Here is a 13,453-nt window from a genome sequence, read left to right on the forward strand (position 1 = left end):
GGGAGTGCTGGAATTACAGGCTTTATTTCACCAGAAATTCAATATAGATGAAGCCAGAAGATGAAAGTGACTGTCAGTCAAATGTGAAGAATTGAGAATTGGCACCCAGTCACTAGCCAGTGGAAGTGACATTAGCCACATAACTTCAAGGAGGTGGCTACTTTCAGTGATCTGAGGTCAGTTTTGAAGATCATCCCAGGTGGCAACGGCCAGTAGTCCTACTAATTACTTGAGTTCAGACTTCAAGGACAATAAATTGGGTAACCACTTTGCTCTACATCGTGACACAGATAACTCTGAAATGCTGCGTTTGCCCTCTCTGAGCATGCATTTGTAGGATTTTGTTATAGGGTTCTGGTGGAACTGCTTAATGTATAACCTTTTTTACTAGCAAGCTCTGTACTTCCTTCCTTTACATTCTTGATACTTGGTGATCTCCCAACCCTCCATAGCTCTGTAGTCTATTTTCAGTGGACTATCCCTTCCCAATATATTCATTGTCCTCTGGGTTTAATGTCCCTGTCTCATTCTTAGTTAAAGACTACAATTATGACAAATTTGATTTATTAATTAAATAATCAGAGTAGTAGAAAAAAGCCGGCCAGTCACTTAACCAATGTAAAACAAACAAAAGACACTTCTTTAATAATTATTATATGAACAGATGGTTGTATGGAATTCGGTGGTTTTCTATATAAATTCTCAACTACCTAGTGTCTGGACTTCTAGTCTTGTTGAATTCTGACTTATTTGAATTCCTGATCATTTATGTTGAGGGATAATGTTTCTATTTTTACTGATTTAAAGCTCTGTAAAAGTGACTAATTCATCAATGAAAACACACATATATGCTTTTCCAACAAAAATATATTTTCTTTTGAACAAATTATTATATTGAGTTATATATTTACTGCTTGAGATGAATGAAAAAGGAGTAATAAAATGTCACATTGATGTATAGACTTCACCTTCTATGTAAGTTTTTAGTTGCCCAATAATAGTGAAAGAAAAAATACAAGTAAATTAAATTTTCATAGAGACATTAAATAGTATAAAAATATTTTCTTGTGAAAATTTTGTTTGTCAAGAAAAAAGTAAGCAAAGACAAAACATTAAAACCTACAAATGCCTGAATTTCATATTAATTGAGTATTATCTTTCATAGTCTCAAAACTATGTATTTGTTTCTATTTAGAAAATGGCTTTCCCAATGGTGTTTTGAAATAGAAAGTGAGTGCAGTTAGCTCAGCTTCACAGAAGCTAATTGATGTTTTATCTACATCTAAATTAGACATATTATTTCTACTTTAAAGTTCTAATCATGCCTGTATTATCTTTTTATACTTTGTTGGTAATACAGACCGAAGCCACAGCTTTGTGTTTAGTCTCCTTGAATTCTACCCCATCCTATGTCCCTAATTCATACTCAGAGCATGTATTTTATAATTCATCAATCATAGCATGGAGTGAGTCAATTTCTGTTTTAGTTCTTGCATTCTACATAGCCAATGATTTAGACTTTCTTCCTAGACTTATCACTGCCCATTCCATTGTAAAACAAATTTCTCTCAAATTCTATAAAATTGCACAAAATATTATAGCAACTGAATTATTTCAAATAAATTCAACAAATTGCAAATTTTTAACAAGGAACCAAAAGTAACTTTTCACACAGAGAATGAACAGGCTTTGACCTCAGTCTTATTCCTTTTCTTCTATAACAAATCATAGTTTTCTTCTGTGCTTAAATATGTTTCTTGATGTCAAGGTTTTTTTTTCAACAGCATTAAAAACTATAGAGATTATCTGAATTAATGCATTGGCTGTGTAGATATGGATTCAAAGATTTTTTTTTTACTGAGTTTACTAAGTTTCCAAATATTTCACTTTCCATTCTTACACATCCTATTAGAAAGCACTCTGGTTAAAAACACATAAGACTCATGTAGAGGAGTCTAGTTTTGTTCTCACTGGACATATTTGGTAGCTGGTAAGTTGGCTGCACAGCTCCAGAGAATCAAATCCATTCTGTATTACTAGGAACCCAGGAATATATGTATGTATTTAAATCTATGCTCCCCACAGGCTGACTAAGAAGTAGCTCAGAAGTACTTGCTGATTTTCATAAGGATGTTTGTTATGTTTGCAGCATGGAGCATACAAGGGCCTATAACGCCAACTCCAGAGGATCCTCCACCCTCTTCATGCCTCTGTGGGTACTTGAACACATGTTATATATACATAAAGAGACATGTACACTTACATACACATATACAAGGATCAAAATGAACATAGACCTTTAAAAAAGAATTTTCAATTCAACTCATATTACATAAATACTAAAAATGTATTTGTTCATTTACAATGTTTTTAGTTACTTTTGAGAATGTCATGTAGTGTGTTTTTGTTCCACTCTTTCCAGTCCCCCTACTCATCCCAGATATTCTCTTACCCCCCAAACCACTCAAATTCATGTTATTTTCCCTGCCTAAAAAGTGGAGTCCAATTGTCTTGACTGACTACTCTTTAGCATGGAGCATATCCAGGATTATGGTTGAAAAACACTGTATCACTCCAATGAAGAACAGGACTTTTTCCTCTTCAATTGTAAATATATTATTGACTAATGATCTAACTTCATTCCCACTATTTTCCCATTAACAATTTTTTGTACCATTTCTGTTTGGACAAGTTTTCATGTTCTATGTCGCAGTATGCAGTACATTCAGCAATAGTGTTTTACCATCAACTTGTGGAAGGGAAGCAAAAGCATTGACAATAATCCGAAATGATTAACAGGTTTACAGAACCCATTATATACAACTTAGAGAGATGTAATCTATTTCTGGGAATATTATTTGGTAGCATATGGACTCTAGTTGGGGTATTATCTCTGCCATTTAATGGTAACCCCATTTAAAATACACACACACACACACACACACAAATTTTCTCTCTCTCTCCATATATATACATATATATACATATATATATATATGTGTGTGTGTGTGTGTGTGTGTATGTATGCATATATATAGTATACATTGTGTGTGTTACAATTTCCACCATGACTTTGGTAATGACAGAATGACGTTATTCCTGCCCCTGTGAAAGGGCCCCCATGCATGAGCCTCCATGAATGTCAGTGACTGCTGTGGCTTAAGGCTTGTTTATATTATAATGTGCATATTTTTACATTCCTCCTTCAAGGAATGTCTTCTTTATTAATGTAATGATTCCATTATAATCTAAGACAGCAGGAGTACAGGAGGAGAAGGTGTGGCTAATGTCTTAGCCAAATGGTAAATGGTGGGCCTTTAAGGACAGCCCTTAAGGTTGTGAAAAAGAACTCTAAAAATGTGAGTTCAAAATATACAGTTTCTCAATTTTTCAAAATATAAGAATGCCATATGAATTACGAGGGCTTTACAAATCTAAAAGAACAAATGCATCTGTGCTGTGAGCCAACTTGTCAGAGAGATAAGGAAGGAAATGAGATTTAGGGAGTGGTGATCACAGGGGATCCTACTCAGCTAGGTTTTTGTTGCTGTTGTTGTTGTTGTTGTTTATGCTTACAAAAGCAGACACATTCCAGAGCTCAGGGTTGACCTGGGACAGAGCAAGGTTAATACTAGGTCTGGTCGAAATGGTAATTTCAGGATAGGATCCCACCCTACTAGCAAATTCTATGTGTATAACAGAGGCAAGCATATCTCTGAATATTTTTACAATGTTAAATAAATTGTGTTTCTGAAAATTAAAGTGTCTGGGTCATGAGATGCTGATTCATAGGACAATCAAAAGAGAACCTGGAATAAATGATTCAATTGACAAATAAAATTAAGGATGAGACTTATACTCTGTAAGAGATGACCTATCCAGAGAATTTTTTAGAATATCAAAAGAGAACTGCTTGGTGAACTGTTCCGAGCAGAAAATAGAGAGAGCTGTCTAGAGAATTCCAGCGAGAACACAGAACAGAGAAGAGGCAATTTGGAAAGCTATGTCACAAAGAACATAGGCTACCACTTGAATCCACAATGTGACTTCGAGTCATCTATTTTCACTGCTTCCAGAGACCCCTTCTCTCACAAACCCTCTCCCAGTTGACACTGGTCCTTGACATTGTGTTTTACATTATTTTGTATATTTTATCTATTTTTATATCTTGGATTTTTCCTGTTTATCTTGAATTTGATGTATGTTTTAAAAGTAAATGAAAGCAACATTAATCAACTTCACTGTCTTTTTACTGTGACCAAATTGTGATTATTTATAAGGATACTTCTCTCTTGAGTGGATAAATGTGAGGCATCTCCTTGAGGAGTATGTCCACTTGCCCCAAATCCTGTCTCCTATTTATGCATGCTAAAAAGGTTCATGCCCTCTCTCTTTCTCTCTCTCTCTTTTTTTTTACATTATACAGAGAGCAAACTCATAAATTCCACAGGATTGCAAACCAGTCATTTTTATGGATATCATTAACAGTATATTTTTCTCTTAGGTATCCATTATAGTCATTCCATCAAATTAATGTTGAATAGTTATGTGTAAGTTGTAAGTTTATAAACTTCCCTTCTTGGAGATTTCACCATTCTAGACAAGCTCACATTCATGAAATCTTAATGTACAATGAAAACATTCTCTGAGAATCTTCTATCTGAGGATATATTAGCATAAGAAAATATATTCATCTGTTTTGTCTCTGGCTAATTATTTGCTGAATATATTCTTGTGATAACTTCAAATTCCCTCTTTTATATGCAAACTAATCTAAAGGCTGAATAGCTCAATTGAACACCCTGTACAATCATGCAGAAATGCAATTTTTGACTCTCCACAGAATTTTTATGTGAACATTTAAGAGATATCCTTTGTTGTGGTTGAGCTTCTAACTTATTTGTCTGTTAAAATATACATTTAGCCATGATTTGTTAAAAGATGATATAACATCAACATTTTAGAATTAAGTATGGATTGGTAAATAGCTTATGAAGGGCCCCAGATTGTCAAGACAGACACCATCTTGTAATGTGTCCTCCATTTTATACACTATGCCCTGTCCTCAGGTTAAACTCTAATTACCGGAAAAACCACAAACTGTTCCAAGAAGGAACCATCCTAGACTTGGGCCACCAGTAGAAAAATACCTAACATTCCAGGGAGATGTAGATAGATTGCTTAAGCCAACTAAAATCATGGATAGCCATCATGTAACTGACAAGTTGATGAGTCCCTAACCCCACTACTGCAATAAAAAGGCTGAACTTAAGTTCTCAGGGACTTCTGCACAATCTCGCTTCATTGGAGAGGCTTGAGGATCTAAGCTCAACCTTGAAAAAAAGACTCTGCCTTTGCATAAAAGTTTGACTACTGATAGTCTCTCAGGGCCCTCAGACATTGGTATAACAGTTTATTGAATAAGAGGATATGCTGCACAAGCTCGAAGACATGACTTCAGATCCTCAGCATCACCATAGCTAGGCATGGACATTCAAGTGCAACCTCGATATTTGAGGAGTAGAGCAAAGTAAGGTGAATCACTAGTGGTTGCCAGCAAGTCAATGAAGCCAAAACCAACAAGTTGCAGATGCCATATCACAAGTTTCAGAGACCATATCACAAGGGAATAATATTGAAAGTGATAATGGAGGTCCCCTGACACCATATTCTAGTCTCTGCCTGTGAGGATACATGTCCACACACAAGGAGACAGTAGAAGTAAACATATGTGCATACTTTACAAAAGCTGTAAATAAGGTGACAGAACAATAGAATAATAAAATTTTAATTTCTGAATTATCCTAAATACAGCCTTAAATTTTATATTATACCTTTTTGATTTTCTTTATGTCTGTGATGCTGGTTTTGTAAACCTCCATAAAACTTAATATGGACAAAGTGATGCTTCTTTGCCTAAGACTAATGCATTATCTAAGTATATTTTGGTAATGTTTTGTTCATCCATTTACTTTCATATCTGAAGTGTCTATCATATGTCATACAAAAGATACAACTTGTTCTGAAAGAAAAATAACCAGGAGAGGAGTGATGTCAGGGCCATAGCTTTGTATTTGAGTGTAAGCATGCTTTTAGGTTGTTAAAGTCTTAGAGTTTTTGATCACATGAATAAATCAAGGTAGAAATTTCTGTGCAATAATATAATTCCATATTTTTTACCTATAACAAAGCAAATAAGAAGGGGGTACAAAAAGTTTCAGAGAGAGAAATATATAAGAAAATTATTGAAAACTTAAGAGAGGTAAAGTATTTTAAAATATTGCTAAATTGTAAAGAAGCACAAATTATTCACATTTTCTCAATTTTCATGAAATAAGAGAAAAGGAGGAATTATGACTATTCTCCTGCTTCCAACTGCATTTCTGCCAATTCAGGTTCAATGTGAATGGTGACATTTAAGGTAGCATTGTTTGTACATAACCTTCTCATGAGAAATCATAATGTAGACCTTAAGATTACCATTTGTATGAGAGCTTATTTTAATGCAAAGTATTGACAAATTACATTATAAAATACAGTTTTCCTTTGAATTTCCTTATCAGGTGAGAATTTGGATTTCTTTTAAAGACATTTTGTTCTTAGGGAGTTTTGTTTCTTCTTTTGAAAACTTTGAGGGTTTTATCTCATGGATATCATTGCAACTGACCTAGCAATTTTGCAAAATAGTATGCAAAATTCTCAAAACACTAAAAGTAGATCTACTGTATGACCCGTGTATACCACTCTTTGTGCCAACAAACTCAATGCCCTACTCTGCAGATACTTATTTCCTCAGCCATCTTCATTACTGTTTGTTTCACAGTAGCTTGGACGGAAACAACCAAAGATCCAATAACTGCGGAATGGAGAGTGAAAGTGTGGCTCATGACCCAGTTGAACTCAAGTCAGTCATGAGGAAAAAAAATTGGAGGTAAATAAATGAATTTATAAAGTACTATACTCAGTGAATTAATCCAGACCTAGAAAGACAAATACCAAATGTTTTCTATTATTTCTGGATCTTAGCTCCAAAGCCTTAAACCTGACTGTGCCACCTGAAATATCCCCAAAGGACAAGAAACTAGGAACCGTGGTAGAAGGAGGGCTAGAGAGATGGACAGTAGCACACGGGGGGCTATTAAAGGAGAAATGAGAAAAATGGAACCAGTGAGATGGAAAGAGTGATACAGACAGAGGGAGGAAAGGGAGACAACTTAATGATTTAGAGAAAAGCCATAAAGAAACATTATTTTATGTACACACACACATATATACATGTGTTTGTGTTTGCAGATGCACAGAGAGAGAGAGAGAGAGAGAGAGAGAGAGAGAAGCAAAAATTCAACATGCAAGACACCCTGAGTGTTGTTAGTTGGTGAAAGCAGAGTGCTCTAACAAGGTACTATAACAATGCATGCTATTTGTTTTTCTCTTAATTGTTTTCCATAATTTAAAGCTTAGACCTTCTTGCTGAAGTCACCACAATCTTGAAATAGAGAACTTGAATGACTCAAGCTAGGACAGAGTCATAGGAAATCTCTTCCCTGGAAATTAACTCTCATAGTCTTAGAAGTTAATACACAAGGAAGAAAACAAACACACAGAAATAGATAACACATATATATCCATTCATCAGAATATTAAACAAAATAAAACAATCTAGGAATAAACCTGACCAAGGTGTTGAAGGACATCTAAAATAAAACATAAATCAGTGAAGAAAGAGGTTTAAAGACATTAGCAAACAGAAAAACTACCAATGATCATGGATTGGTAGAATTAATATTGTGAAAATGACCCTTTAACAAATGGACATTACAGAGTCAATGCATTCTCATTCAAATGCTCATTTAACATTTTACATAAATAGAAGAACTCCTAAATTTTATATGGAAACACAAAAGACCCTACACTGCCAAATCCCCATTAAGCCAAAAGAACAGTGCTCTTGTATTGAGTCTCAAAATATATTTCAGTATTGTAGTAATAAAATCAAAATGATACTGGCACAAAACATATATGTAGACAAATGGAACAAAAATGAAGATCAAGAACAAATATTTGTAATGAGTTTTTTTAATATTCAATTAAGAGGGCAAAACTACACTGGTAAAAAAGGTACCATTTTCAAAAAGCAGTGCTGGGAAAACTAAGTACTCATACATAGAAGAATGAAATTAGATACAGATCTATGATCTTTTCCAAAATATAACCCCCAAATGGTTAAAAGACCTAAATATGAAACCTGAAACACTGAACTACTAGAAGAAAACTTATAGAATACCTTACTCATTTGAGATGTAGGAAGTATTTCACAATAGAACCCATTTGTTCAGGAATGTAAGGCAATTATTGACAAGTGGCCTGTCAGACTTTGAAAAGGTTTCTGCACCACCAATAAAATGATCTGTTGAAAAGGAAGACCACAGAATGGGAGAGAAAATTTCTGAGATAACAGAATTAATCTCCAAATATATCAAGAAAACAAAGACCCAACAATGAATGATGCATTCACTTAGACAGTTTCAGGATTTGAACAAAGAGTCTCAAAAGAAGAAAAAGAAAATCTTGTTATTAAATATTTCAGTATAATGTTCTACATTCTTAGAAATTAAGGAAATTCAAATAAAAACAACTTTGAGATTTAGTCTTAACCTAAACAGAATGTCAAAGGTCAACGATTCAATAGAGGTTGGAATATGGTGTATGTGGTTTGTTTGTGGTTGGTGGGATGTGTGTAATGGGTGTGTCCTGGGGAGAGCCTGTAATGTTGGGGGTCACATAAGTAGTGGTACCGAGACTAGGCTGGGTCACTGGATGTGTGCCTCTGACTAGTTCTGTGGTTTAAGAAGAACATATAAAGAGGGTGATCTTGTAGAGTCACCTGGCCACATCATGATAAATGACAAGCACAATCTGATGGACTTTGGCCCACAAGGAACCTAGTGTTTTGTTTCATTGTTTTAAAGATTTATTTCATTTTAAAGCATTTGTGTGTTTATGTTTCTATATTGGGGTATGTGCATGTGAATGAAGATCCCTGTAGACGTCAGTACTGTCAGATGTCCTGGAGCTGAAGTTATTGACAGGTATGAGACACCTGATATGGGTGCTAGAATCAAATTTAAATGCAGATCTTTTGTAAGAATAGTGCATTTTAAACAGTAAGCCACCTCTTCAATGCCATATATATGTTGAGAAATGTATTTTTAATTCTATCGTTCCTTATTTTATTAGATTATTTTAATATATTAGGCATCAAATGTTATATATATGTATATATTTTATATATGTTTGGAAATCCATATATAGTAATATTCATATATATGTATATATCCATATATATTCAAATGCAATACACACATATATAGTGAATATATATTATATGTATATAATAAACTCATACACATATACACACAGTAACACAGAAACATACACACACACACACACACACACACACACACACACACACACACATGCACACACACTCCTATATATATTAAAGACAAGGCATCACATTGTCCAGGCAAACAGGCCTAAACAGACCTCAAATCTGCTATCTAGTTGAGGCTGGCTCTGAACTTCTGGTCCTCCCACCTCTATTTAAATACTAGGATTATAGCTGTGAGTTTCAGTATTCAGTTTTTATGTTACTCTAGAGATTAAACCCATGGCTTTAAGCACCACAACAGCCGAGCCAAAATTTCAACACTTAAATAGATTATTTTATTGCTCTCTACTTGGATTTCCTAATATACTATAATTTCCTTAGTATATCAGATGCATACTTCACAAATATTATTCTTCTTATATGAGTTGGTTCTTTTAATGTTGACTTTGTTGGTTTTTGCTTTGATAGGTCCTGATTGTCTTCTTGAGACCCCATATGTTTTGATGCGGCTCCTGTCATTGTTCTGTTTGACTGAGTTCTTGTTCGTAGGACCCTTCTGATTTCCATTGTCCCAATTAATTTATTCAGTGTTCTCATGTTATGTTTTAGGAGGTTTGTGGTTGATGTCTTATGTTCATCTTTAATTCCAAACTTTGATTATTTTGTAATTGTTAAAAATTAGGGTTTTACCTTGATTCTTCTACAAGCAAAACTCAATTCCCTCCCATTATTTATTGAAGTGGATGTTCCTTTATTTTTTCAAATAAAAAGATGATTTTATATGGAAAAAATCTCTTAAATCCTAATAAAAAGTATTAAATGTAATACAGGAATTTAGCAGACATGCTGAATGAATGTGAGCATTAGCAGTAACATTATATTTAAGTAACAAACTGCAGGATATACAATTAAGAAAGCAATTACAATGTTGTACTATTAAAATTGCAATAAATGTATAGAGACTTAATCGATGTTTTCAACAAACGCCTTAACATACCATGGTAATATAAGATGAACACAAAATTGATGAAAAATATTTTATCCACAGAATTAAAGATCAAATAATGTTAAGTGATTTACAGAATACCTACAACTCTTATAAATTACATCAAAAATGTCTTCATGTACCTAGGGAAAAATCTGGAAATCTATGTATAATCACACACACACACACACACACACACACACACACACACACACACACACACACACACACACACACCAGGCTGTACATAGTAATGTATAAGACAGGTTCATTACACAACCCAACTAAGAAACCTATTTAAAGATGCACAAATCCATATTTCCCCCATCTCACTGTTCCCAACATTTTCTCTAGGTATCATGCTGGGACCTATTTTCCTACACATTGGAGTTCGAAGAGAAAGTCGGGACAGAACTGTAGCAACTCACCTCCAGGTAATGTTTCTCTGAGATCTGATGTGATGGGTTTCCATTCAATGTTTTTTGTTTGCTTTTTTCTTTTTTCTTTTTTTCCACTTTGGATTTCTTTGACTCACTGTTTGGTCTACTCTCTCCTGTCCTGTGCTGTACGTCTCACATTTCAGCCCCTTTGACCTGAATGAGCCCAGAAAGACTGCCCTGTTCTGTTATTGTTTTTCTTTACTAATCAAAATTCCTAATATGCCTCCAGCAAGATAGCTGGGTTCATTGTAGGATTTCAGCTGTTCTTATCCTCAGAGAAAACAGTGTTTCACTGCCTACTTTCCAATGTCTGAAAACATTTCTTTTCTATATATAATCCTGTTTTACTTTTTCTTTACTGTAAGCAAATTCATTACCAGTTGTTCTATCATATTCTGGGTGTTAGTTTCAACATTCTTAATCATCAGAGTACATCAATACACCTCTCAGTATCCTTTGGTGGCATGGCATAGCCAACTTGACTTCCTGATCTTGTATCTACTCAACCTAGTGCCACCCTAAGAGATAGGAATTCTATAGTATACATTTTAATTTGTTTTTAGCATTCTCCTTGAAAAGTTCCTTTTTGATGACTCCTTTTGAAAACCATGACTCCCTTGGGGTTGTGTAACAAGTTTTTAGTTAAGTATGTCTCTCTTTTGGCATACATAGTTACAATCATTAAAACTTTACTTAATACAGAACAACTTTGATTAACAAAATGTCATTTATTATGTTATAAATTCTATATCAATTTTACACATTATGTAGTTTGTATAAAGCTACTTTTAGCAGTTACCTTATTTGTTTCTGCTGACCAATATGGGTGGATCATCACATAAGGTTTTGATTTGCCTTGTGTTTGAGCATCAAATCAATTTATATTTTCATTGATAAAATTCTAAGTCACAGAGTAGATTATATAAATATCTTAAAGAGTTCATTTTTGTTAGCCAAAGCAATGTAGAAATTATTGTAGTTTATGCTTAATTTCTGATAGATTTATTTTGACTTTGTAAGAGTCCATGATTCGCTGAAGAATAATACTCAGGACTCAAGTAGAATGCAAATGCAAAGGATTTTATTCTGCAGAAGTAGCATGCTGGGATCTGGAGATACCCAAGTGAGCTTACAGACCCAATTTAATACTTTAGTACATTAGGGGAATTCCATGGAGGAGAGTTGACCTTTATTTTAATTGGTTGGCTCTGTATCTAGGGACATTCCAGAACCATTGCTGGGGATTGGAGGTGGGGAGCCAGAAACTCTATCTCAGGAGGCCTGGAAACTGTTGCTGATCTGTTGCCCTTGCCTCAGGCCAGGTGGTGGGGCAGCTTCTGATGGTGGGGCAGTTTCTTAATAGCTGCTAGAGATCTGGAGTTCTTCCAGTAACTGACTTGCCTGGACTTACCCAGTTCTTGGAAACAGAGATCTAGGCCTAGGTCTCCTGAACTGCCAATTTGAATTCTGTCATGGAGTCAGCCTGTCTCAACTTGAGACCTTCTTATTCTGGAGTCATAATTCATGAACCCAGATATTTGCAGTCATGACTTGAAAACAGGAACTTATTTTTAACTTTTTCAGTTCTGTGGTTGAAACTGTGGGTAGGTTTAGGGCTGCTGGTCCTGCTCCAACTTGGTTTCGGACTTTGCCTGCCACTTGGGTTGCTAGGCAGGAGACTGACTAGCCAGTGAAGGGTGCAGGGGAGCTTCTGGTAGCTCTGGGAGAGCAGATCTCTCCCCAAGTAGGTGTGTTACAGCTGTTATGACAGAAGCTCTCAGATGATGGAATAATTTCTGTACACCTTTAATTCTGAACAGAACAGTTAAATAGTTTTTTGGATGGGTCAGACCTCATCTACATATCCAGGGTCTTGTTTCTATGACTGATCTGTCTTGAGCCTATGTGACTTGTGGTCACATCTTCACCTGTGGAGGAGGGGCTTGAGGTATTGCTCTACGTGACTTGGCTGGGCATGTACCTGCTGGTCCCTTTTAGGGTCTCCTGGGGATTCAACCTGTCTCAACCAAGAATCAGGGTATCTTTCCCTGGTTGCCACCCCACAGATGGGTACAAATCTTTTCTATTTTTAAATTGGTAGTTTTTATAAAGTTCTCATATTTTCTAAATTTCTTGAATTCTAAGTTTTCGGTTCATACAAAACAACATAAACTATATTACTTTACCCTGGACAACCATGACAGTGTCATATTCATTCTCTATATATGACCACATCTGATATAACTTTTAAGGAAGCATTTTATTTGTGTTTGTGTATTGGGGGCAGGGTTGAGAGTATATGTATATGTGTAGGAAACCCCTGCTAATTAAGGTCTAAGTTACAATATCCAGATAATTTCTCTGAGCCCAGTGCAAAAATGAGTGAGTTCCTTTACCCTTCTCTGGACTTGTTTGAGTACCCCCGCCATACCCTCTCTACCTTGGGAAGTTAAAGTCATCCTTAGCAGACCTACACGTTTAACGTTTTCTTTTCCTGATAAGAACCCTCCCAACAAATACTTGGATTCTTGAAATACCTGTCCATACAAATGAGGCATTGCGATAGTTTATATATTCTTGTCCCAGGGAATGGCACTATTAGGAGATGTGACCCTGTTTGAGTAGGTGTGTCACTGT

This window comes from Rattus norvegicus, chromosome 9 (genome assembly GCF_021556685.1).
Source record: "Rattus norvegicus strain SHRSP/BbbUtx chromosome 9, alternate assembly SHRSP_T2T, whole genome shotgun sequence".
Classification (NCBI taxonomy): domain Eukaryota; kingdom Metazoa; phylum Chordata; class Mammalia; order Rodentia; family Muridae; genus Rattus; species Rattus norvegicus.